The sequence below is a fragment of the Myotis yumanensis genome, unplaced genomic scaffold (genome assembly GCF_028538775.1).
Source record: "Myotis yumanensis isolate MYYU_CA2020_CCGP unplaced genomic scaffold, mMyoYum1.0.hap1 SCAF_13, whole genome shotgun sequence".
In the NCBI taxonomy this organism is placed as follows: Eukaryota; Metazoa; Chordata; class Mammalia; order Chiroptera; family Vespertilionidae; genus Myotis; species Myotis yumanensis.
This window is the reverse complement of record NW_027223764.1, coordinates 47,260,625-47,284,272: the sequence shown is the minus strand read 5'-3', so window position 1 is coordinate 47,284,272 and position 23,648 is coordinate 47,260,625. Positions and strand designations below refer to the sequence as shown.

At 45.1% G+C, this 23,648-nt stretch overlaps 1 protein-coding gene across 1 annotated transcript in view; it reads left to right on the top strand.

Annotated features, from left to right (window-relative positions):
- Nucleotides 1-23,648, top strand: part of KCNMA1 (potassium calcium-activated channel subfamily M alpha 1) — a 672,109-nt gene that overhangs the window by 375,649 nt on the left and 272,812 nt on the right. The gene's annotated exons all lie outside the window — the stretch shown is intronic.

The window sequence follows — 23,648 nt, the reverse complement described above, 5'->3', positions numbered from 1 at the left end:
CCTTAGGCAGGAGAGAAATGTGCTCCGCTGGACACGGAGGCAGAGGAGGCGCTAGGTGTGTGCGCGCACAGGCTGGAGGCTGTGGGGAGGAAAAAGAGTGATTTCACTTATTATTTGTAATGAACTGTGCAGTCAGGCCACCAGCTGAGCATGATGGTGCAGGAAAGGACCTGGGAGGTTAGAGGAGAGGAGAGAAACCGTGAATAGCGGCCTTGGGAAATTGGAAAGCAAACCAATTCAGAAAAATAGCAGTTTGCAGTCAGTCTAGAGTGTCAATTGCTGTGTGAGACCATGAGTTTAGAGGGAAAGCAGTCATTTCAGCTGCGTGGTTTTATCCAGGGATTTTCCGATGCTCAGGGGTCCGTGTGGAACTGAGGAAGAGTTAAGTCCTTCATCGGGAGGACTTTTTTTCTCATCAGGGATGGAGAATGGCTACATAGGGGTGAGGATGCAGGACTGTGGAAATTGGGCTGGACGAGGGGGTGTGGCAGGGAGCAAGTGACTGGCCGGGGTTGGGAATTTGGAGATGTCTCTGAGGTTGAAGGAAAAGGCCAGTGTGGGATTTCTGAGCAGGTGAGCCTAAGGAGTAAGAAGTTGGGGTTGAAGAATGGGGTGTTTGGGGTCAAGATTCCAGATGTGTTGCCATTGCTGCTGATGCTGCTGCCCTCGAGAATAACCATGGACGTGCGTGGGTGGCGTGCAGTCAAGGGAGAGGCCACGGCGAGAGGCCGTGTTTCCGTGGCTCACCTGTCGCAGTCATCAGGAAGATGGCAGGAGGTGAGTGGGGGGAAGACTGTGAGCCAGGAGCTCAGGCCTCGTCATCAAACCCACTGGTAACTGTGTGTGTGGCCTGGAGATATTTGACACCCTGTTTCTTGAACCCTGATTATAATTTGCATATACAATTGACATGCAGGAATGCAAGTTTCAGAAATTCAAGTTCTTCCCTTGTAGATCCTGCTTTATGTTTTAAGGATGGTTGCTTCTGCCCTCATGAGTACCTTCTTCAGGCCTCCTCAGCTGCTGCCTTAGATTTGCACAGAGCGCCCACATCAAGTGTGAGGTTAGTGAGATGAAGATGAATAGGGAGCCCAGGTCTAGAAGCTGAAAGCTACTCTGCAGGTCTGCAGTGACAACAGTGTGAGTCCCCTGCGTTCCACCATGCGGGACTCACACTGTTGTCACTCTCTCTTGTCACCCTGTGAATTAGACCGGCTGTTACACATCATAATTGTGTCATTGCGCGTCACAACAAGGGGGTTGCGACAGTTATTATTGCACATTCTAATTATGTGGTTACTCAGTCTTTCATCAATTATGTAATTAGATTTAATTACACCAATTGCACAAATAAACGATAGTCAACTACTAATTACTTAAAATAAAATTCAGAACTGCCTACGTCGCCAGTTGCCCTGAAAACGAGAAAAGACAGTAAGACAAGGAAGAAGGCTCATGAGACCAGTGAGCCACTGAAAGGAAAGTAGCGAATTGGAGAGATCTGTGAGCGTCATGCAGGGATCACCTCGCCTGGAAGTTTCTCATCTTTCTTTCTGCCACAAAGTGTGTTGCTAAGAATTGTGGGTGTTGAAGTCAAGAACACTGATCGGACTTGGGCGTGCCTTGAAGAGCATATTGCTGTCATTTCCTCAGAGGAAGTGGGGAAGGAGAGAGAGCAAGAGTGAGGAAAGAGAGATTGATGAGGGGAGGGAGAGAGGGAGACAGAGGGAAGGGGGGCAGGGGAGAGGGAGGCTAACGAGTTTGACATTTAGTAATTGAATATAGTACAGAATGATTTAGTGTGGAGACAGAATTAGTGCTGAGAAGATTCAGATTTACGATCTGAACCTCACTCAGTCCTTACCTAACCCACTGCAGTATTTCTGACTTTTTCTCTCCTTCACCCTTGGTCCTAGTTCCCCAAACTCCTTCTGAGATTGTTCTCTGAAACTAGAACGTTAAGGCCAGGAGCCCGTCATGCCATGTTCTTTGCAAGACCAAAGATGAATAGGAGAGAAACCCAGGATTTGGTACACGGAGTAACTGGAGTATGTATCGTTTTCCACTTGAATTGTCTCGAGTGGTGTGTAGAGGTGACTGGGAGCCTATAAAGCACTTGAAGATGCGGGGCTATGTCTCAGGTGCCCATTGTGTTCCCTTGGAGGCATCTCAGAAGGTGGTCCTGTCTGCCTGAGCCTGGAACCAGAGCAGAGGGCAGCGCAGACCACACCTGTCAGCCTTCTCAGCCTCTCTGTGCCCAGGAGGACTAGCCAGTGCTTCCCCAAGAGGGAGGCGGAGAGTGCCCTGTGGGTGGGGGAGCTGGGAGCGTGCGCACATCTGGAGCGTGTGGGCCGCCGCATTTGCACTCTCACAAAGAGATATAATTGGAAGGTGCCATTTAAGCACACACATACTTAGGGAAAATTACCCGCTGGGCTGGCCAAGTACTGCATAACCACTGAGCGCCAGGATTGCTTAGCATCTGCCCTGGGCTCTCACAGCGGTTGACAGGACGAGAATTACTTCGAAAGTGCACATAATGGCTGGTGCATTACTGACACTATAAAAATACATCTTGGTGCTATTGAGGGTCAGGTTAGGGTTCAGTGTACTTGGTTAGCTCTTGCCTGCACGTTAAACATGAACAGACTGCATAGCTGCAATATTACAAATGAGGAGAGAGATGTGCTTTTAAATCTCTAACAAAGGCCTGTTAATATGGTGGGTTTGTCTATGGGAGTCCTTGATCTGGACAGTCAAGCTAAGGGAGCTTGGCCTAGACCTATACGTCGGTCCTTCGAATTTTCCAGAGCTCCAGGTTTGTGTTTCAGTTATTGCTCTGCTATGATGGGCATTCACTCCTGCATGGAGGTGGAAATTTGAGCAAGCAAATCCACTGAAATTGGAACTAAGAGAGAGGGGTCAGGCTGGAATTTTGCAGCCCATATATCTGTTTCCTCATCTCCAGAAATCCACCAGATTAAATAAGGTTAACCTGATATTATCAGTAAATTTGCAGCAGTGTGGCATTCCATCCTCTGACTTCCTTGTCAGAAACTAGGAGCCTGGCAAGCAGATGTGCTGGTACTATGCAGCCGCAGCTATTTCCTAACGAGAGCAGAAGATGCATAAGCAGTTTACACACACAAGTCAACCCGCTGAGCTGTGATAATCTGCATTCTAGAGTCTCAGCCCAGAGCTGGTCATTCCTGGCTGGCTCCTCTGAACAGAAATGCCAGTGCAGAGGTTAAAGTGCAGTGTATTGGTGCATGAAGGCATGGGCGGGGGCTAGCATCACTGTCTTATGGAGGCACTTCCCTCAGTAAGCATCTATGGTATACATGCAATTCTAGCCAGACTAGGCTCAAGGAAAGAGATCCTACATAAGTGTAGGAAACACCACACAACCTGAACAGACATCTGCAAGGAAGGGAGGGAGGGCCACCTCCTGGGTGGCCAGTCACCAGCCACCAGCCATTCATTCAGCCAGTATTTACCGTGTTCACGAGGTCACACACTGGCTTAGCTAAGTGTCATTATGGGAGTCTGACTTCAGTTGCAGTTTGCTCTCTCTAGGCCTATAAGCAGTTTCCATATTTATTTAGAACTTGCTATATGCAAAGATAAGCCCTCTGCAAACTTACCTCATTACTCTGCTTGGTAGCACACCTGTGATTTTCTCCATTTGATTGATGGAGAAAGGGAGCCTCACGTCATATGTTTACTAATTGTGACTAGAATTTGAGCCCCTGGTCTGAATCCAGAGTCCTTTTTTTCATTCCAAAATTATACATCCTGTTACATGCCAGTATCTAATGAATCCCGGACAACTTCATTGCTGTAAGCACACTTTACGTGTGGGAGACTTGCATAGGTGACCTCAAGTGTATTTAGGAATGCATCTTTACTAATGCACAAGGTGAGAATAGCTTTGGATTAACATGGGGCAGGCTGTCAATTTCTTTTTCACATAATCTAGAAAGGCAATTGACAAGGTAATGTTCTATTTTGCCTTCAAGTGAGATTGGAAGTATGTGGTTAAGTGTAAGTCAAAATATTAGATGTTAAGAATCTTCCCAGGTGAAGAATTATAGAATATTAAATTCTCAAGTGACTCCTTATGTTGGAATAATAGAGATGAAAATCCTTTGATGTGGGTACCAAGTCATATATATGATGGGGAACTGAGGTGGGAGCCCCCTCATGCTAAGGGAAACACTAGCAAACTATTGTTGACCCTAGATTTAATCTTAGCAAGGTTGAACTAGGACTTTAATCCTTCCTCCATCCCTCCTTCTCTTCTTCTCTCCCATTCTTTTATTTCTTCCGTTGATTCTCCATTTACTTACTTATTCATTTAGCAATATTTCTGAAGTACCTCCCATGTCCCAGGAACAAGTTGAGGCCCTGGTGAAGGAGGGAACAAGACACAGTGTTCAGCTTTTGTGGACATTACCTTACAGGGGGCATGGAGCGAAAGTTGGGGATTTGGGGGAGGTGACTGTGGTTTGAGCTGAGTGCAGATGGGGAGAGTGATGGGCAGCTTAGACAGGAGCTTGGTTTGTGGCTTTACACTTAACAGTGTGGTCTGCAACAGTTAATGAGCCTTCCTTACTCCGTGCAAGCCACTGTGGAAGCACTTGCCATATTTTAACTCGTCAAAACTTCACAACTCCACTCAACGGATTTTAAAACATCTCTACCAAGTGGAAAAGCAATGACTTCCGTGTGAGAGTGACAGTTTGAAAACTCTTTTATTGACTTAATAGTCTTTTATTGACTTAATAGTGAATTAGGACACAGTGACATTAAATTATTTTTTTCCGTTTCAGTGACGATGCTGCTCTCACTTCGCTGTCTTAGCACTAGTAGGCACTTTTTTAATTGAGCAAAAGTATTGTATATTTAATGGGATGGCTTTTAAGCTTTAAGGTAAACAAGTGTTCTCCCTTCTTCTGCTGAAACTGGCTCTTTGGCAAATGGATCCACTGAGCGGTTTTATTTTGCTTTGTTCACACTATGATATCATGTTCATAGTTTCAGCTGGGGAAAAGGGGTATTTTGATTTATACAATTTTGTTGCTACTCATCAGAAATGGATATTATTAGGTTTTTGCTTCTCTACTATTAGTTAGCTAGCACATAACTATGGATCGTCATTTTATTTTTTAAGCTTTTTAAAAAAAATATATTTTTATTGATTTCAGAGAGGAAGGGAGAAGGAAATAGAGATAGAAACATCAACGATGAGAGAGAATCATTGATAAGCTGTCTCCTGTAGGCCCCACAATGGAGAACGAGCCCGCGACCCAGGCATGTGGCCTGACCGGGGATTGAACCGAGACCTTCTGGTCCATAGGTCGATACTTAACCACTGAGCCATGCCGGCTGGCCTACAGATAGTCATTTTAGAACTGCTTACACAGAGTATGATGTTGTAGTCACTAGTGATTTTAAAAGTCTTTACAGTTAACTACTGTTTAAGAAAATAATCCTTATTTCTTATCAATTTAATATTTAGGGATAGTGATGACTAGAAGGAGTTAGCCGTCAACATAAATGCTGGTTTGAATGAGCAAGTTAAAAGGAAAGTCACTGTTAAATGATTTAAATGCTTGGGTCAGAACTGGCCCTTCCTGGATATTGACTTGCTGAGATTTTAGCTCCAGGAGATTTTACTCTTTGCACATTTCTTTATTTTTCTTCTGTTTCTATTAGAGGTGGCTTCTCAAAAAGCTAAAATGGTTGACATGTTTTTTTTGTAAAGTCGTTGGCATTCTGAGGCTCCATCTTTCCCGCCGCATTTTGGCCTTGACTTGGCTCTCAGAGACTTGCATTATTCCAGCAGGTAGAGCAGAGGGCCACCCCTGGGTGATTGGGGGTTGTTTCAAAGACCACCCCGCCGTACTCCAAAAGATCTCTCCTTCAAACTTGCAGTTTATTTGTACTTCTACAATTGTACATTCGTTCTTGAAGCCTTTTTGTTGTTTATAAAAATTGAAGTAGTTCTTGTGATCAGCTTGTACCCAGGCATATGGCCTGACCGGGAATTGAACCAAGACCTCTTGGTCCCTAGGTCGACCAGGCATCAGTGATTGGCTCCTCAGCATGGCAAGCTTTGGGCTCCGAGAGGGGAGAGAGACTGGAAAACAAGCTACAGGAGAGATGGTCCAGGACTGGCCTCATGTGAAGTGGGGAGGTCCTGATGGCTCATTCAACACAGCTTGCTGCCTGACCCCTGCTCACCTGAGGTGACTGTGGCTTCCTTCCAGGAGCTTCCTTGTCACCTTAATGATCAATATTTATTGACCTTAGTTCTGTCTTGGGAGATTGTGAGAATTTGCATGTTAGATAGTAACATCTCTGCCTCTATTGGTATTCCAGAGAAAGGGAGTGAGCTCATTAATATTGATTGGTATGGCCAGTCTATCTTATACTGCTTTTGAATCTATTGGAATTGAACACAATACTATACATACAACAGGTGCCAAATCAATGCTTGCAAAAGAAACCCATTTGTATGTTTTTTGAGGCTTACATCACCACCAATACAGCACTTGCATGCCACCAGGCTAAGGTAAAACCAGGCAGGCAAAATGATTGTTTATTTTGTTTTAACTTTATTTAATAGTTTAAGATTCACAAGACATCGCAAAAAAATTAAAGTTTCCATGTACCCTTCCTCCAATGCTAGCACTGTGTATTACGCAGCCACAGTATGTTGTCAAAACCAGGAAGTTGACATTGGCCCAATACTGTGCTTGGGTACAGACCATTTTTGGGTGTTGGCCAGTTTCTGAAGCACTTTTTTGGGAATAGTTTGAGGACATTTTTATCACGTGTAGATTTGTGTTTTTCCTCCCTAACCAGAATATAGAACTCTCCCATTGGCATAAAAAAACTCCCTTGTGAGAAACTGAATTTTTTAAAGAAATAAACAAATTGAAAAATAGACACCAACATTTTAATAAGGTCCCATTAATGAATTTTAAAATGATATTAATTTAAAATGACTTCAATTGAGGTTTAAAATCAACCAAAGAGAAATGGTTATTTAGTAGATTACCTGCAAATAGAGTGAGTTTATAAAGAATCACTTGTTTCCAAATGAAAGCATCCTCAAACCTTGGTCGGTTCTGTTGACCAAAATGCAAACTTGCTCTCTACTGACAAGTTCTTCCACGTGGCTGTGCTCGCCTGCGGTCACACACAGGTGCACATGGGAAGGCACGCAGTCCTCACTGTTTCCTGGCGGGAGGCAGGTTTGGGCAGGAGCAGCTGAACCTGCTGGCTGTGTCGCTGGGAAAGATGGGCAGGAACCTTGGCTCTTGCCATTTCCCAGTTGGTTCCCATCCAACAAGTACCAGGAGAGGAGCCTGGGGAAGGTCAGGAGGCCCGGATGCTACTTTATATCCTTAAGTCTTTCGAGTTCTGGGAGTCTGTGTTTGTTCACCTGCTGGGGCGGCGGTAGGGAAAAAACTGCTTTTGTTGGGTGTCCATCTTTTTACCCAGTTGGGAGAGAAAGGGAGAGGCAATAGGTAGTTGAGAATAAGTCACACTCCCTCTACTTCCCCCCGCCCCACGACAGACATTCCTCTTCCTCCATTCTCCAGAGATCACATCTGCCTGGATTGGCTCTTTCTTTCACGTTAGTTAAGACCTAGTGCACTCTTCTTTGAACTTGAGCCAGTGGCTGTCCCACAAAGAAGCCTCTTGCTCAGCCGGACCATCTCCTCGGGTGCCTGCGAACAGCACAGGGGCAATCACTTTGCAGAGTAGCAGCCTGTGTCCCTCCTGTGAGTTCAGTTCCCCACGTTCTCTTCAGTACAGGCCTGAGCGCAGGGGTCCTTGTCCCCCGTGTCAGAACTTGTCCTGGCTTCATGGAAACTCCAACTTAGAGTGGACTTGGAACACGTGAAAATTCACCAAATAAGCGCATGGTCATTGCAGTATATAAACAAAACGCTCCTGTTTCTGCTTCATCAGCTGAGGGTAGAGTTCCCGCCACACTTGCTGAGCTAAGTGAGTGTCAAATATACTTTAAAGTGAAAGCACGTTATCAGAAACGATATTTTCCCTCTTGCTGTTTTGACTCCAACCGAAGGAAAACTACAGCCCCCAGAATTCACATTTTCAGGCACCCTCTGTGAGCTGAGGATGCCTAAACCCCTAAGGGCAGGACTCGAAAGGAAAGGCAGTTCTTAATGCTCATGGAAGCCCAGGTGGACATAGCATTTAATGGACAATAGTTACAAGGCAGCTGAGTGTGATGGCATGGTGGCATTGCTAACTAAGCGCTAAGATCTTTAGAAAATGAGCAGAGAAAGTGGAGGCATGGAAGAGGGTATCAGCTATAACTCTTCTGCATGACTATGTGTGTTTACATGTAATTTGTCTATAATTGTTGCCATGTGTGTAGTATGTACAGGTACCCCCCTCCCCATTCAAGGTACTGAAATTTGTTCATTATATGTAGATTCTAATTATAGTTTTGACTCTGCTCTCTAAATAACTGAGAGAAAGGCTTCTTAATAGGCTGGGTCCTTTCAAAAGACGAGGAAACATGCTTTTGACACAAAGACTTACTAGATGTGCAGGGCTGGGGTAGGAGAAGGAACACGTGGTTTGGGGCACTGCTTCAGTGATGCCCTCGGTCTAATCCCTCTCCTGAAGAACTCCTGGCAGCATCCTGCCCTGAAGAACGGGCGTGTCCCAGGATTTAGGATACTTTGTGCTGCAGTAACAGTTTTCATCTGAGTATTTGCATAAGTGATGTTTTTCCTTTGGAATTTGTTTTGACTAATTGACCTCTTTTCCTCCACATTCTCCTGCTTCCAATTCCTTCTCCGAAGCATGACCAGCATTAACTTCCTACAACGCAGAGATACTGAATGGCACCATTCTCCTGCATGTACAGTAAACTTGTATCCATGCCCCGTTTTCTGTGGGATAAAGAATAGCCATCCTGCTGAGGCTCTCAGGTGCTCCAGCGTCTCCTGTGGGCTTCAGTCTCACCAGTCCTCTGGGTATCTTAGGCTCCAGTCATGCGGCGACCCCACTGTGTCCTCTTGTGCTTCTGGGCTTCGGCCCACGCGCATCCTCTGCTTCAATACCTTGCCTTCCTTCCCTGACAGATTTCTCCTCATCACCCACCGAGACCCTGAACAGTGAGGCAGAGCCCACCTTCTGTGTTGAGAGCCCTGATGCTCGCCTGTACTTGAGTGCCAGTGATCAGAACAGATGAAAGTGGCACACATTCACCATGTGCCAGCCACTAATGCAGCAGCAGTTAGTAACTCGTGTATTCCTCTCAACAACCTGAGGAGGTAGGGATTTGCATTTATGGACGAGGAGACTGAGGTACGCAGAGGTTAAGGGGCATGCCCAAGGTCATCCAGGATAGCTAGCGGAACTTTCAAAAGCCACTCTTGTGTTATGCTTTCAAACATCAAAATCCGGGCAGGCTCCTCTGCTCCATGGAAGATACTCCAGAGCAGGAACCAGCTCTGACTGAAGTTTATGTCCCTGGAACTAGAATAGTGCCTGTCAGAGAAGAGCCTTGGAGATGTGTGTTGAATGAATGCACAGACTATTCTATTTTCATTCAAAACCATCATCGTTTGGAAAACGTGTCGTTCCACTTCAGCTTTTAAGGTTTTAATCCATCAGAGGGAATACATTGTGATCCAGTAGGAACAGCTGCGTCTCCAGGCGTGCGGAGGGCGGTGCGGGAGGAAGCCGGAGTTCCGTGCCTGCAGCGCTGCCTGCCCGTGCCCTCGCCCAGCCCAGGGCTGCTGGAGTCCAGCGCGTTCGCTCTCACTGAACCTGTCAGGCTGAGCTAGCGCCCTGCTCATGCACATGGGCCGAGCTCCCGCTCAGAGCTCTGCTCACACGTACAGGGGATGAAAAGGGAAACGTTTGAAGAGGAAATCTGCTCTCCTCTCACTGTTGCCAGCCAGAACCAGGAGGTTGTGAGTGAGGGCTAGACCACACCATCCTTCCAGTTGTGCTCAAGGTGTCAGGGATCACGAGGCAGAGGGGTGTGGGATGGGGGTGAAGACAGTGGCCATGTGAAGCGGGCAGTTTCTAGAAAAGCAGTTCTCAGATGTCCCGTGTGGCCTCAGAGGGCAGCTCCATGGCCCCTTTCCTAGTCAGTAATATTGTTATTCCATTAAGAAGAACTTTAAAATGTGTTTTTTTCTCCGATCAGTTGATTTTGATAAAAACACCTTTGGGGAATCTCACCTGTAACTAAGGTTCCGTGAAATGGTCAAGGCATATTTGGGAGCTCTCTGCTGACCTGCCATGATGCTGAGATGAAGAACAGATGGCTCCCTGGGAGTGGGTTCAGATTCAGGGTGGCAGGTGGCTTTCGGGGGGTCTTAGCTGCATAGAGTTGCCTACCCTTGTACCACCCCGAGCTTTCTGACCGTGGGGTTCCTTCAGCGCCGGACTGTGCCTCAGGTGTCACCATGAACTCTGTACCCAAAGTGTTCAGGATGTTGGCACTTTCCTGTCTCCTGTTTATCCGTCCAGCCTAGCTCTGCTTCTGTAACGAACTGTAACCGGAAATCATGGTGGGTATCTTGATGTAACTGATGCCTTCAAAATTGCGGTTGATGTTAAAGACTCTGATGAGGTTATTTGTCAAAGCAGCACACATGATACAAAGACACGCGTCCGAGGGTCAGCAGCGACACCATCTCATCAGAGCAGTGGCCAGCTCTGTCCTCCCTTGCCTCCCTGTCCCTCCCTCCTTGTCCCTAAGCTGCCCCTTCTCCCGTGTAACGCGGCGCTCTGTACAGTGTCCTGTTGATAGTGGTTTGAACATGTGCCCGTGTCTTTCATCGCTGAAGTAACTCACCTCTCTCATGTCGACTCTCACCCAGGAGCCGCACTGCAGACTCTTTGATGTAGGTCTTTCTGCATGGCAGCGAGGCCAAGCTGTGGTTCCCATTGCATGCTGCAACCTCACCCTTTTGGTTGTTGCCCCAGGTTAACCAGAGCCTTTTCCTGCACGGCCCGTGCATGCCTTGTGCTTTCCCGCAGGCCTGGACCCACATGTGTGAGCACTGGGCACATGCATGGAATGGACGGCGAGCATTCTGACGACTGAAGCACTGAGACTTAGGGTTCTCATTGGACGTCCTTGTGGGTCCCCAGTTTGCTGTGACACCACAAAGGCCACATTGTCCCTTGAAAATTCAAGACTAGGATGTTGGGAAAGAGAGACATAAATCTGTTTTTAGGCATGTGCTGAGCAGAGGTGAACAACAAGGAATTTAGAAGTGAGGGTCAGTTTTCCAAGTAACAGCTTATTTAGTGATCCGTGTCCAAAGGGACCAGTATTGCGATACTTTTCACATCTGCCTGAACAATGTTATCTAGGCTTTTAAAAAATATATTTTTAGCCCGGCTGGCATGGCTCAGTGGTTGAGTGTTAACCTATGAACCAGAAGGTCACAGGTTCGATTCCTGGTCAGGGCACATGCCCAGGTTGCAGGCTCGATCCCCAATGGGGGGTGTGCAGGAGGCAGCTGATCTATGATTCCTTCTCATCATTGATGTTTCTATCTCTCTTTCTCTCTCTCCCTTCCTCTCTGAAATCAATAAAAATATATATTTAAAAATATATATTTAATATATGTATGTGTGTGTGTGTATATATATATATATATATTTAAATTGATATTTAGAGAGAGAGGAAGGGAGAGGGAGAAAGAAGGAGAAACATCAGTGTGAGAGGGAAACATTGATCAGCTGCCCCTTGCAAGCCCCCTACCTGGGATCCAGCCTGCGACCAGGGCATGTGCCCTGACCGAATATCGAACTGGCAACCTTTCAGTGCAAGGGATGATGCCCATCCAACTGACCCACACTGGCCAGGCACCTAGTTGGGTTTTGTTTGGATCTAATAAATGTTCAAATGTTTATATCTAAAAAAAACACCTCTTAAGCTAAATACCTAGGGAAATACAATCATTGGTCTTTGTCTTGGTTTACAGTGTAATTCAAATTTGATAGATGTAAAACGTTGGCTCTGCGTTCAGCATTACTGAATAGAAACTGTGATAATTTTTTCTCGTTGAAATATAGTTTTGCCTTAGGGCTGCCTAATGACTTTCTTTAAAACTGCTTTTCTTTTTTACATGTGCTGGTTCCTTCTTTTCTCAGAATGCACTTTTATCAACATGATGGTCAGGATCTGTTTTCTTTCTGCAATTTTTGCTGTTTCCTATAATTAGATGCTTTACGTCATAGACATACCTTGGCTGCAACTCAAGGAAGATGACAGGTGGGCATTGCCCAACTCTGATAATCCTCGGGTAGGAATAAACTTGTTAGAGAAATCCTGGTGGTACTAGCTTGCCAGGGCCCTCAGATTGACACTCTGCAGGAAGCAATCATAATGACACAAAAATGAAGGCTTCCTATCTTGTTTTGATTTTTCCTCAAGAATTGTGATTCCCTCCTGTCAGGGGGATGTAGTAGCTTGGAGCGGTTTCCATACTCCCCCTTCCTCTGTCCTATTAAACCCATGCTATGACCCTACAGCAACACTTTGCTTGCAGTGTCATCACATGTTCTTTTGCTCACCAGTTTAAAGGTCCTTGGGTGGGAGCGTTGCCCTTTTCCAGAGGAGCTGGGAGGGATTCTAGTGCAGCCCTGTGAAGAGCAGGAGGTCCTGACCAGCAGGTTGAAATGCTCTCACTTGCCAGAGTTTCTGGCTTGGAGGGGCGGGAGGAGGGTGGCTAAAAAAAACAACTGGTTCTCCTTTGCGAGGTGCTTCAGTAGAGGACCCATTCCTCCTTCTCAGAAAAACAGTGCTTCCGGATAAAACGAACGAATGTCTGAAATCCCAACCTAGAGAGGGCATTAGTGGGTCCATTTGTGCAGGGAAAGGAGAAAATCATAAGAAATCATCTTCCTAGGGCCTCCTGGGTCCTTCAGAGAGATGTTTTAAGGCGATGGGGAAAATAGCTCTAGAGAAGATCAAAGGTATGGGGACAAAATGAAAAGGGGGAACTGCAGGGGAGGCAAGGGTTAGCGAGCATGTCAGTCATGCTGTTCTTTTCCAAATTTGGATCCTGGAATCAAGTGGACAGCACTGGAGTGTGGGAAGAGCTCTTTTTTTTTTTTTCCTGTGGCATGAGCAGGAGAAGTTTGATAAATGAATGAATGATTTCCAATGCCAACCAGAAGCAAGTGGGAGAGAGAAGAATGAAGGCAAAGAAAGGTTCCAGGGGATAAGTTATTTTCACAAAGTAGTTGAGAAGGAAATTAAATGCATACTTGAAGGTCTGCTTGCATCATCATAGGATTTAAGAATGCCTTCCCATTTTCCTTGCTGATGATGACAGTTTGTTTCTGAAGGTGACTGACACCTCTGAGTTTCCGGGGCGATGCTGGGCTGCACTGCGCAGTCGCTTTAGGGCATTCCTAAAGCGTGACTCCTGCTCATGCTCAGGGACTCGGGGCTCCAATCAGCAATATCTCAGCTCTGTTTTTTGGCTGCGAAGCTGCGGGGCTCTCCACAAAGCTCCTAAATAGGAATACATACAAAACGTCCCTGCCTCAGCTGTCAGCAGCAGACAGAGCTAAGACACAGCTATTTCATTCCGTTGTGTAATAAAGGTGCCATTGTTTTCTACGCCAGTTGTCAGGAAGACTTGTCCCAGGTCTTTCTCGGTGCCTCAGTAAAACAAAACAAACAAAACACAAAAACACGCCAGGATGTCTGAAACAAAGCTATCATAATTATCCTTTGGCTTCACGTGTGGATTCACGTGTAGCTGTTCCAATGGCAGTGTCCTTGTGGTGAATATATGCGGATGTTCTGTGACTGTGTTTTCTATTCTTCAAAGTGGAGCAGCAGATAGATGGAGTGTCTGTTTCCTTACGTAATGATTGTTTCCCAATGCTCTCGGGCCTCCTGAAATCAATACCAGGCAGGCCTTCGGTGTTAGCACTCTTCGTAAGAGTAGCCATTTGAACGAGACCACTGAGGGGACTGTGTGCCATTCAGGTTGTGCCCAGGTGTGGCTGGGAGAGAGCAGGTTGAAACTGTAGTAGGTCTCTTGGGCTGTTGGCCAAAGTTTGAAGTCCATGGAAGAGAATAGGAAAGGCATATGTCTGTCTTAGGCATACTTGTTACCCCCATCTGATTATCCTGCCAGTCTGGGACCCAGAACAGGCTGGGCCTGGTGGTGGAGTCAGTAGTTTTGGCTTCTCCACTCTAAGTCCTTGCAGGATGACCCGTAGCCAAAAGGCATTGTCAAGGTCAGGTTGTTCAGGTATGTCAGGATTATGTCAGAGTCAGGGAGGAAGGCAAGGATGGAAGCGTAGCGCACAAGCTAAGTAGGAGACTTAGGGAATGTGTGACCAGGGAATGCCCAGATGAGTCCAAGGCAAACATTTGGAGATGAAGGCTCAGACAGAAGAATCGTGAAGTCTGTACCCAATAAAGGCCGGAGAGGACCCATAGTGATCTGAACCATTATGCTGTGGGAATCCCAGTACACATGCTCAGCCTTGCTCCGATGGGATGGCCTTTGTAAACAGAGGGTTCAGGCTTCACCTTAGGAGCCTCTGCCCTTCTCTGTGCAATTAGGCGAGTTTCTTCTCTGGGAAGGCTCGAGGCCCAAATCCCTTGAAACCTTGTCCCAGGCTCTTCCTCATGGCTGCTCTCTTCTTAAGAAAGGAGGACACCGGGCAGTTGCTCCCCAGCGTCCAAGAGCTGACTCTTGGCTATTACAGTTTGGAGATTATTGTGCATGGGCTTCCTCACACATGATGGCCTTTCATATCCGGGAAAAAGGCCCTGAGGCAGAAGGTGTAGCAGGATGAGCTCCTGTTCTCATTTCTTCATGTCTCTGTAGGCCTGAGAGGAGGGTGGCTCCAGGTTCAGAGGTTCTGCTCCCGTGCCAGACATGTATCTGGCTTCCTTGTTTTCCTTTCAGACTTGGGACTTCTTCTCCTTTCACTTCTTCCCCCCAATTCTGATCACCTCACCCAGGCTGTCCTATTTTGTGGGCGGTCCCAGAGTGGGGTTTGATAGAGAGTGTATGTTTGAGCCAGAGGGCTGTGGGTTGTGCCTGTGTGCGTGTGTGCGTGCGTGTGTGTGTGTGTGTGTGTGTACTCGCGCGGTGGGTACACCCCCACCCACATGCGCCACCCCACATCTGTACATGGCTATTTGAGCCTGCCCTTGAAGAGCTCTTAGTCTTTGTGCTTGAGTGTGAGTGCACTGAGTATTATTTGAACCCTCTACTCATCACGTCTTTACCAAACAAGTTTTACTGAAGGAGAGATGGCTAGCTCAGTGGAGGCAGGGACATGAGAGAGGAGGAGGCAGTCAGGACTCCTCAGACAGTTTAGTGTAAACCAAAGCAGCACCCATTTGGCAAGACTGTTCTGTATAGTAGCTTAACTCTGATTTATTACATAAAAGTTGCTGGCAAATGTGGACACTAATTCTACTCTGGAAACAACTGTGATTGCAATAATTGTAGTCTGTAGACAAGCTGGAGAAAACAAGCATTAGAGGGAAGGTTGTCTTGGACATCATTCCAAGAGGCCAACAGTGAAACAAACACATGATCTATGGACGAGAATTGGAAGAGGTATTTGGAAGACTGGTCCCTCCCCTGGTCTCCTTCAGGTCCATCTAAGCCAAACAGGCACACAAAACTCCTCTGCTGAAGACCACGGAAAGGAGAACATACAATCTTCCGTGGCCACACATGAAAGGGACTCATGGCTTCTCTCTCATGAAATTTTGTATTTCTGGCTGCCGTCATGGAAATATAATTTTCCTGGTGTTTCTTCCTTAATATTACCCAGTTAATGCTCCAATATATACAACTGCACCAAAGCTCACTGAACATTCTATTGGGCATTTGAATTACGTAGCAACACCTGAGAAGTAGGCGATAAAGCAAATACAGATGGAAAAGTAAAGTGTGAAATGATTGATTTCTCTATCAGTTTTTGTTCATTTGGAGATTGGTGTGTTGTTTTTTTGGCATTTTTCTACAGTTATTGTCATTATCATTATTAACTTAGTTTTAAAAATAACTCCCACTTGTTCAGTGTTTGTTTTTTACTCATTATTCAATTTCATCTTCATCACAGCCTTTGAGGTGTGTATCTGTATCTCAAATTTACAGACAAGAAAACCACGGCTTGGAGAAATCAAATTATTTGTCTTCAATCACACAGCTGATAGCTGATAGATCTGGGATTTTAACTCTTCCACTGAACTCCAAAACTGCCTAACTGCTACCTTACTCTTGAGATTAACTTATAATGCCCACACTTTGCTTTTGATTTGCTTATTTGGGTGCATCAATGGATGAAAAAATATGGAATGAAGATGAGAAGGAGAACCTAAGCTCAGATAGCATACCGAAGACTTGTGCCGACGTTTAGAAGAGCTCTATGAGAAATTGACAGATTTAATCATCTGAGTTTCATGAAAACAAATTATCTGTGTGCTTCATTGAGAAATCCAATGTAGAAGGAGCTGACATATTTTGTTCTCTCCATCAGCCATCTATGTAATTTTTTTTGTCTCCTAGAAGAATGCTTAATTATTGGAACGAATTACCCAGGGAGACACCCTGAGCCAAACAACTGCTCTGAAGTCTATTGCTGCTGTTCCAGGAGTCTCCATATCAATCAAAGCTCAAGAAGACCTAGGATACAAAGAGTAGTGAGGGTCCATATACCACTTATCCATTTGTTCCAATTAATTTCATCATGACCCTAATGAGGCATATGTTTGTGGCTGTTGGATCACAATTGAGCAGAGGCATAATTAGAAGCCTGGTGCTGTCAGAAGGATTAATAGAAGTATTGATACACACCCATAACTGAACGTTTCCCAGCAAAGCCACTTAACCATCTGGCTTGGGATCATGATAGATCAATACTGCAAGTAACAAAAGTATTTTCTATTCACATTAGAACCATTGAAAGATCTAAAAAAAACCCACGAGTTTTAAGATAAAACCAAGGGCTCATTTTGATGTTACTCTCATCAGTATTGATTACTGATTGAACACAAACTTACCCATCAGTGATAACATCTTAGACAATAACTACTACCATACATTCTGGGATAAAGTCACAATGCTGATCAATAGAAGAGGGTTGATTCTGTTTGTTAAAATAATAAAAACCAAACAATTTATTGAATACTGACCCCATCCAGGATAAACACCAAAAGCACCAACATTAAAAATATAAGCTTTTAAGTCCAAAGCTCTGACATTGAAATGGGGGCACTGAGAGAAGCAAAATGATAGTATTTTATAAACAGATTATTATTTTTCTCAATGATTAATTAGTATCATGTCATTCACACTGAATTCGCTATTGTCATTAGTTTGCAAGATATTTTTCTGAGACTTAAAATTATATGAGTTAAAATATTGATTTCTAATTTGGAGTACAGTTGGCCTTTGAACTATGCAGAGGTTAGGATCACTAATCCCCACATACTCAAAAATCCACTTACAACTTTTGACTCCCCAGATCTTAACTGCTGATAGCCCACACTGTTGACTGAAAGCCTTAGCAGTAACACAGTCAGTGAATACTCAGTTTGTATATTATATGTATTATATACTGTATTCTTAGAATACAGTAAGCTAGAGAAAATAAAATGTTATTAAGGAAGTAATAAGGAAAATACATGTACAGTACTTTGCATATTTATTGAAAAATATCCATGTACTAGAGGCCAGGTGCACAAAATTCGTGCACTCAGGGGGTGGGTGTCTTTCAGCCCGGATTGCACCATCTAGCAGTCCAGGAGCCCTCGGGAGATTTCCGACTGATGGCTTAGGCCCACTCCCTGTGGGCCTAAGCTGTCAGTTGGACATCCTTTGCGTTGCCATGGAGGCAAGAGAGGCTCCCGCCACTGCTGCTGTGCTTGCCAGTCGTGAGCCCTGCCCAGGGCTTCTGGCCGAGTGGTGCTCCCCCTATGGGAGCACACTGACCACCAGGGGGCAGCTCCTGTGTTGTCTGTCCCCTGGGGGTCAGTGTGCATCATATCAACCGGTTGTCCCGTTGTTCGGTCTATTTGCATATTAGCCTTTTATTATATAGGATAAGTGGACCTGTACAATTCAAACCCTTGTTGTTCAAGGGCCAACTGTGCATTGCAAAGACTTTCTTCTCTTTTAGAATTTCTTGGTCTTATAATACTCAGATTAGTTAGGTGCTTTTATTCCTATTTTGTGGGCAGGAAAACTGAGGCACTTAACTTATCCAATAAATCCAGATATTATTAAATTTCAACATTACTAACCCTCAAATCACTTATATTTTCTCCCCCTGTTGCAGATAGGTTCTATAATCTATATGATTTCATAATTTTTAAAATTTTGATAGAATGGAATGGGATGCAACGCTTATTGATTGTCTAGTCCATAATTAGAAGTGTTCAAAATATCTAAATATCATTATCCATGACTATGTTCATTCTTGTTCTAGGATAGGAGAGGGTGAGAGAAAATTGGGGCATGTTGAGGGTCACCCATCTTTAAACATCTGGATAACTGGGAATTACTTCTCCATAAGTGGAGAAACTTGTCCTCAGCTGATGGGGTTAAGCGTCATGATGCCACTACTGTTCAGGATCCCAGGAAGGACTTCTGAGGATTTGTAATGTTCCACACGACAATCTTGACAGAGAAAGGTCAGATGTAGGCCAGCTAGCTCAGCTGCCTCTAGACTTTCCCAGACTATTCAACAAATGAAGGATTTTTTTCTAGAATAGTTTTACCTCCTCCGTAAGTCAGTCAATCCCATCGTTTTTGCATAAGCTCGAGACCAGGCTCTGTGGATAGCAGATGCTATGTCTTATGTCTTTTTCTATCTCCAACGATCTTGCAGTTCATCTGGAGAAGGAGGTGGTATGGCAGAAAGGATGTTGAGTCTCTGTACCACTGAGCTCCGTGACCTTGGGGCGGGGGGGTACTGAACCTCTGCAGAAGCGAGATGATAACACAGTATCTATTTTGCCAAGTTAGGAGGACCAAGTGGAAGAGTAAACTCTATACAATCGCCAGGCATTATTACATTGAATTAAATAATAATAATCAACATTATAAGACAGTTTACAATTCCTTGCTCCTAATGCCATAGGAATTCAGAGGTGGGAGAGATCAGTGAGGCACGAGTAATTTGCCGAGCCATGCTTTTCAGTAGCTTTGAAGGCTGCCTAGGGTTTGAGCACAGAGAGGGAGGAGCATTTGATGAGACCACAGCAAAAGCATAGCTTTAGAATTAGGAACATGTGGGTCACACTCAGGAAATAATGAAGGCACCAGCTCATAGTAGCAGAGAGCTTGGCTAGAGCGTAGCAAGAGTATAAAATGGGAGATGCAGGGAGAGGCGGGGTTTTAAAGCTTCTTCCCAGCCAGGCTGAGTAGATGCATGAGGCAGGAGGGAGCCGTGATGGTGGATGAATGACATATTTTAATTAAATTCATCTGGCCACATTGCAGAGGTAGGACTAGGAGAAGAGTCTGGGATCATTAAGCTTTTTGTATTGATCCCTGTCTCTGGTGCTGTAGGCCTGAACTCTGGTGATCCATTACCCAGGTGGATATTGAAAAGTCTCCATCCAATTTCAAAAGGTACTAGCCACAAGAGTGAGGAGAATTTAAATATTGGAAATTATTTCAGAAAGTGCCTCTCTAGTCCCTTCCCTCTCTTGTGGTTATTTATTAAATCATCTCAGATGTTTGCTGCTGTTGTGCCTAAGCTGCTTAACATTTCTTTATCTCTTACAAATAATGGTCTTGATAACCTCCTCCTCATTATTTTTCCTTTAAATATTGAACTATAAATGTGCTGCCCAGGCACGCTCTGGTGGTTAATTAGAATGTCATTGGTGAAGCTTGCATAGCAGTGTTGTAATTACTTCCCTGAATCGTCTTAATTCCCCCCTCCCTACCGCATCTACATCTGAAACTGAAAATATCTGTCCAAGCCTTTGGTCTCAGCAGTTAGTCAAGTGGTATGCAGCTGCTTATCTGAGGGTGGTCTCAATACCTGATCCTCTCAGTTCAGGTCTGAATGCAGAGCTTCTCAAGCAGCAACCCCTGTAATTAGTGTGTAGTCCCGAGAAAGGTCTGGAACAGTGGTTCGCAAAGTGTGGTCCCCACATGAGCAGCAGCCTCTGGGAAATCGTTAGAAATGCAAGATCTCAGGACCTTCTCTCAGATCTACCAAATCAGAAGCCCTGGGAGGTGGGCCCACCAACGTTTTAACAAGCCCTCCAGGTGCATGCTGAAGTTTGAGGACTGCTGTCCTGAACAACTATCTTCACAGGGTTGGACAGCCAGACCCAGGGAGGGCAAACAGACTTCAGAAAACCGCAGGGAAGTTTAGAGGCTGAGAAGAGAGGACAATTACTTCCCTCTTGGAGATGATGCAGACGTCCAGAGGAATAACTTTGGGAAGTAAGATTTTTGTCTTTCCCCCTTTGCCTTTGAGAGAAGACTTGGGACGCTCTGGCTTGCCTTGTGCTTGGGAGAGACACATCCTTAAGTCCCTCTTCAGGAAAGACTGCTCCTACTCATGGGCCTCATTGGACGTTGTGTTGTTAAATTGATGAAGAAAGAGATATATTTCTCACTTTGCGTGAATCTTATTTTCCTTTACAGAGAGAGCTAAATTCTGAGATATGATTGCTTGATGATTAGGAGGAAACGAGAGTTTGTCTTTCAACCTCTATCTAACACTGAATATTCATCCCATAGGAGGAAGGCTGTATTGAAGGTGCCCCCAGGGGTCCTGGTAAAAACCCAACACTTGCCTAAGGTTTTAGTATCAGTCTTGACCCATGGACTCTGGGAACTGAGGAATAAATAGTTCATCAGCTTACCACGTATCTTGTGTCCTCTAATTATTGTCATTAATTAACCAAGGACAATTTAGGGAAAGTCCATTTTCTACTGCCAGGATTAGAAGTAGTGGTCCTTATTTCAATTCTTAAAACTCCACTTTTTTTTTTTTAATTGGCAACACAGGTCCATAAAAAGCCGGTTCTGCCATGGGCATGCTCATCAGAACGGCGACTTAAATTTAAGTGTGTAACCCCGAGTCACTTTCCTTGATTGTTTAAAAAAGTGATTTATTTTCTAGCTCTTGGAATTTCTGTGTATCTCGACAAGGAGCTCTCCTACTTTACACAAGAAGGAAGAGGAGTCTCTATGTAATTGTCCCGTTTTACAACGAGCGTTAATCATTAGGATAAAATCTCTTTGGGAGGAAAAGAAATCCTGGCTGATATGGCCAGCCAACCCTTCTGTTTGTTGAATTATGTATGTAGTTTCTTTTTGTGAGATCCATGAACTTCTCCATGAGTCGTTTCCATCTGGGGAACGGAGAACTTCCCCTCCTGGTCTCTGATTGTGAGTCCATGGACCAAAGGCCCTGGGAGGACTGACCTCGGAGGGGATCCTGGTCAACAGTTCTGTCGCCACTTGAGAAAATTCAGCAGGACATTTCTGCTTGGCCTCTTTGGCAAGTTAAAGAGCTAAAGGGGGTAGAAAACTGACTCCCTGGTTTCTCTGGTCCTACCTGGGCCCCAGGGGCTGGCCCTCTTTTTCCCCCAAATTTCCTGCTTCCCTCCTGCTGGCTCCTTCATCTCAGCAGAGTGTGCTCATTTATTGGTGAGCTCCCGCTGAGGAAGGGCTGCAGCACCAGCGCATAATTTACTCCCTCTATTATTTCAGCTCCAAGTCTAGGACTCGAGGAATGATACGAAACAATGATTAAATCGGCTCTAAATCTGACAGAAAAAAAGGTCTATTATGGTTTCAACATTGTTCTCTGTAAATCAGAGGTGCTGCAGAGGTATATTTTTCAACACCATGTCCTTTAGCATCAGGCCTCTCATTGTTGCCTTTGGAAATGGGCAGCATGGGAGGGAGCAGCAGAAATGGCAAGGGGGCACGGAACGGTGGAAAGAAGTTTCCGCAGCCTGATTCCTTATACTTTTTTGAACATCTGCTTCCATTTTTGTTGAACCAAAACATCCTCAATGGCATTGAGCTGACAGCTCTTCCCACACTGTTCTGTCCTCTTCCACAGTCTAGCAAGCACGTTCCCTTCAAGATGTATTTCAAGGTAACTACCAAGTTATCCACAGGGGCCATGGGAATAATAGGAGGTAGGGAACTCACAGGACCCCCAAATATGCCATCCGTAACTCCAATAGCTATTGTGAGGGCAATAGTAAGGTGACCACGTGGCCTTGGTGAAGTGATGGTGGGTTTCTTTGTCTTCTTGACTAGATACACATCAGTCTTGATGAATATGAATGTATGATGCACAGCTAAGTTGCTGTTGGCACACATGAAGAAGTGAGTGTCATATTTACCAACAGAGCTCCCTGGCCTCACGCTCTTGCTCACCTCTTTCACCTACACTCACCTTTGCAAAGAGATGCAAGGTCTCTTCATCCCTTGGGATCTGGGGTGGATTTCTGCTCAGCCGACTTCATGTGCTTTCTTTCTCTGCAGCTAGAGTAGCTAAGAACTCTGGCACCTGGGGACCTTGTGCGTTTTGTTCTTGAAACAAAAAAAAATGCCATCATGGCTTAGGCGTTGCAGCAGTGTCACATTAACTCTAGATCTGCATTGTCCTTTTTGTGTTTAAATTGATACCTATGTAGGAGAGCAGGCAGAGAGCTAGGCTGTGATGTCTGGCTTTTTCTCCTGTTTAAGCAATTCATTGTCTTTCTTCCAAATCCCTTGCCTGAGTGAAAACCCAGTAGTTGTTGTTCCCTTATTAAAAGAACCATTTTTTTCAGTGTTTGTTTTCCGTTCAGTCTCCTTAGTTTGTAAATGCAAACGTAGATTACTCTTGATGCTTTGCTGGAGGTTTTTCATCCTGTTTGTGATTTGGGAGGTGACAAAGGGCATGTTTGACCTGTGATAGAGTTAAGAATGGCTAAATCCAGTGCATGTAATAGGATCCCACAGACTGACCCACCCTGGCTCCAGGTGGGCTCCGCATTCCCGTACTGCACAGATTCCTGCCTGATGGACAGACTAAGCATTGTCCTTACAGAGTACAACTATACTAACTGGTATGGCATACAGTGATTTCCAAAGTGGCAACCCTGGAAATCCTCCATCCCGCATTTCTCAAGCTCGCCCTCTCCTGGCCTGGAGGTCCACGTTGCTTTCCATCTGGGGAAAGTATTTTACTGCTCTTTTGCTCACCTCACCTTCTTTATGCTCCTGGCCTGAGTGTTACCATTTGCTGACTGATAACAGTATACCACGAATTTTCATTCACAGCTCTGAGATGCTTAGGAGGCTTTCCTGCTTCCCACCCAGCCCCAAACTTGGGCCTTTCACACACTGATCCTCGGATCAGCTTGACGCGAGAAGGCACGCGGAAGCCGCGTACCAGTTTGTATAGTAGTACACTCTTGATCTGCCTACTCCTGAACAAAGTAGAGTGTGCCGGGGTCCGCATTCGCTGCTTGACACACACAGAGCCAGTTAACCTGCATGCCGAAAATAAAGATGAAATTAACCCTTAGAGTACTGCTTCAACGTTTTGGTTTAATGGCCTTGACTTTTACCAGTTGGGCAATGCTTCTTCCCGGGTCAGAA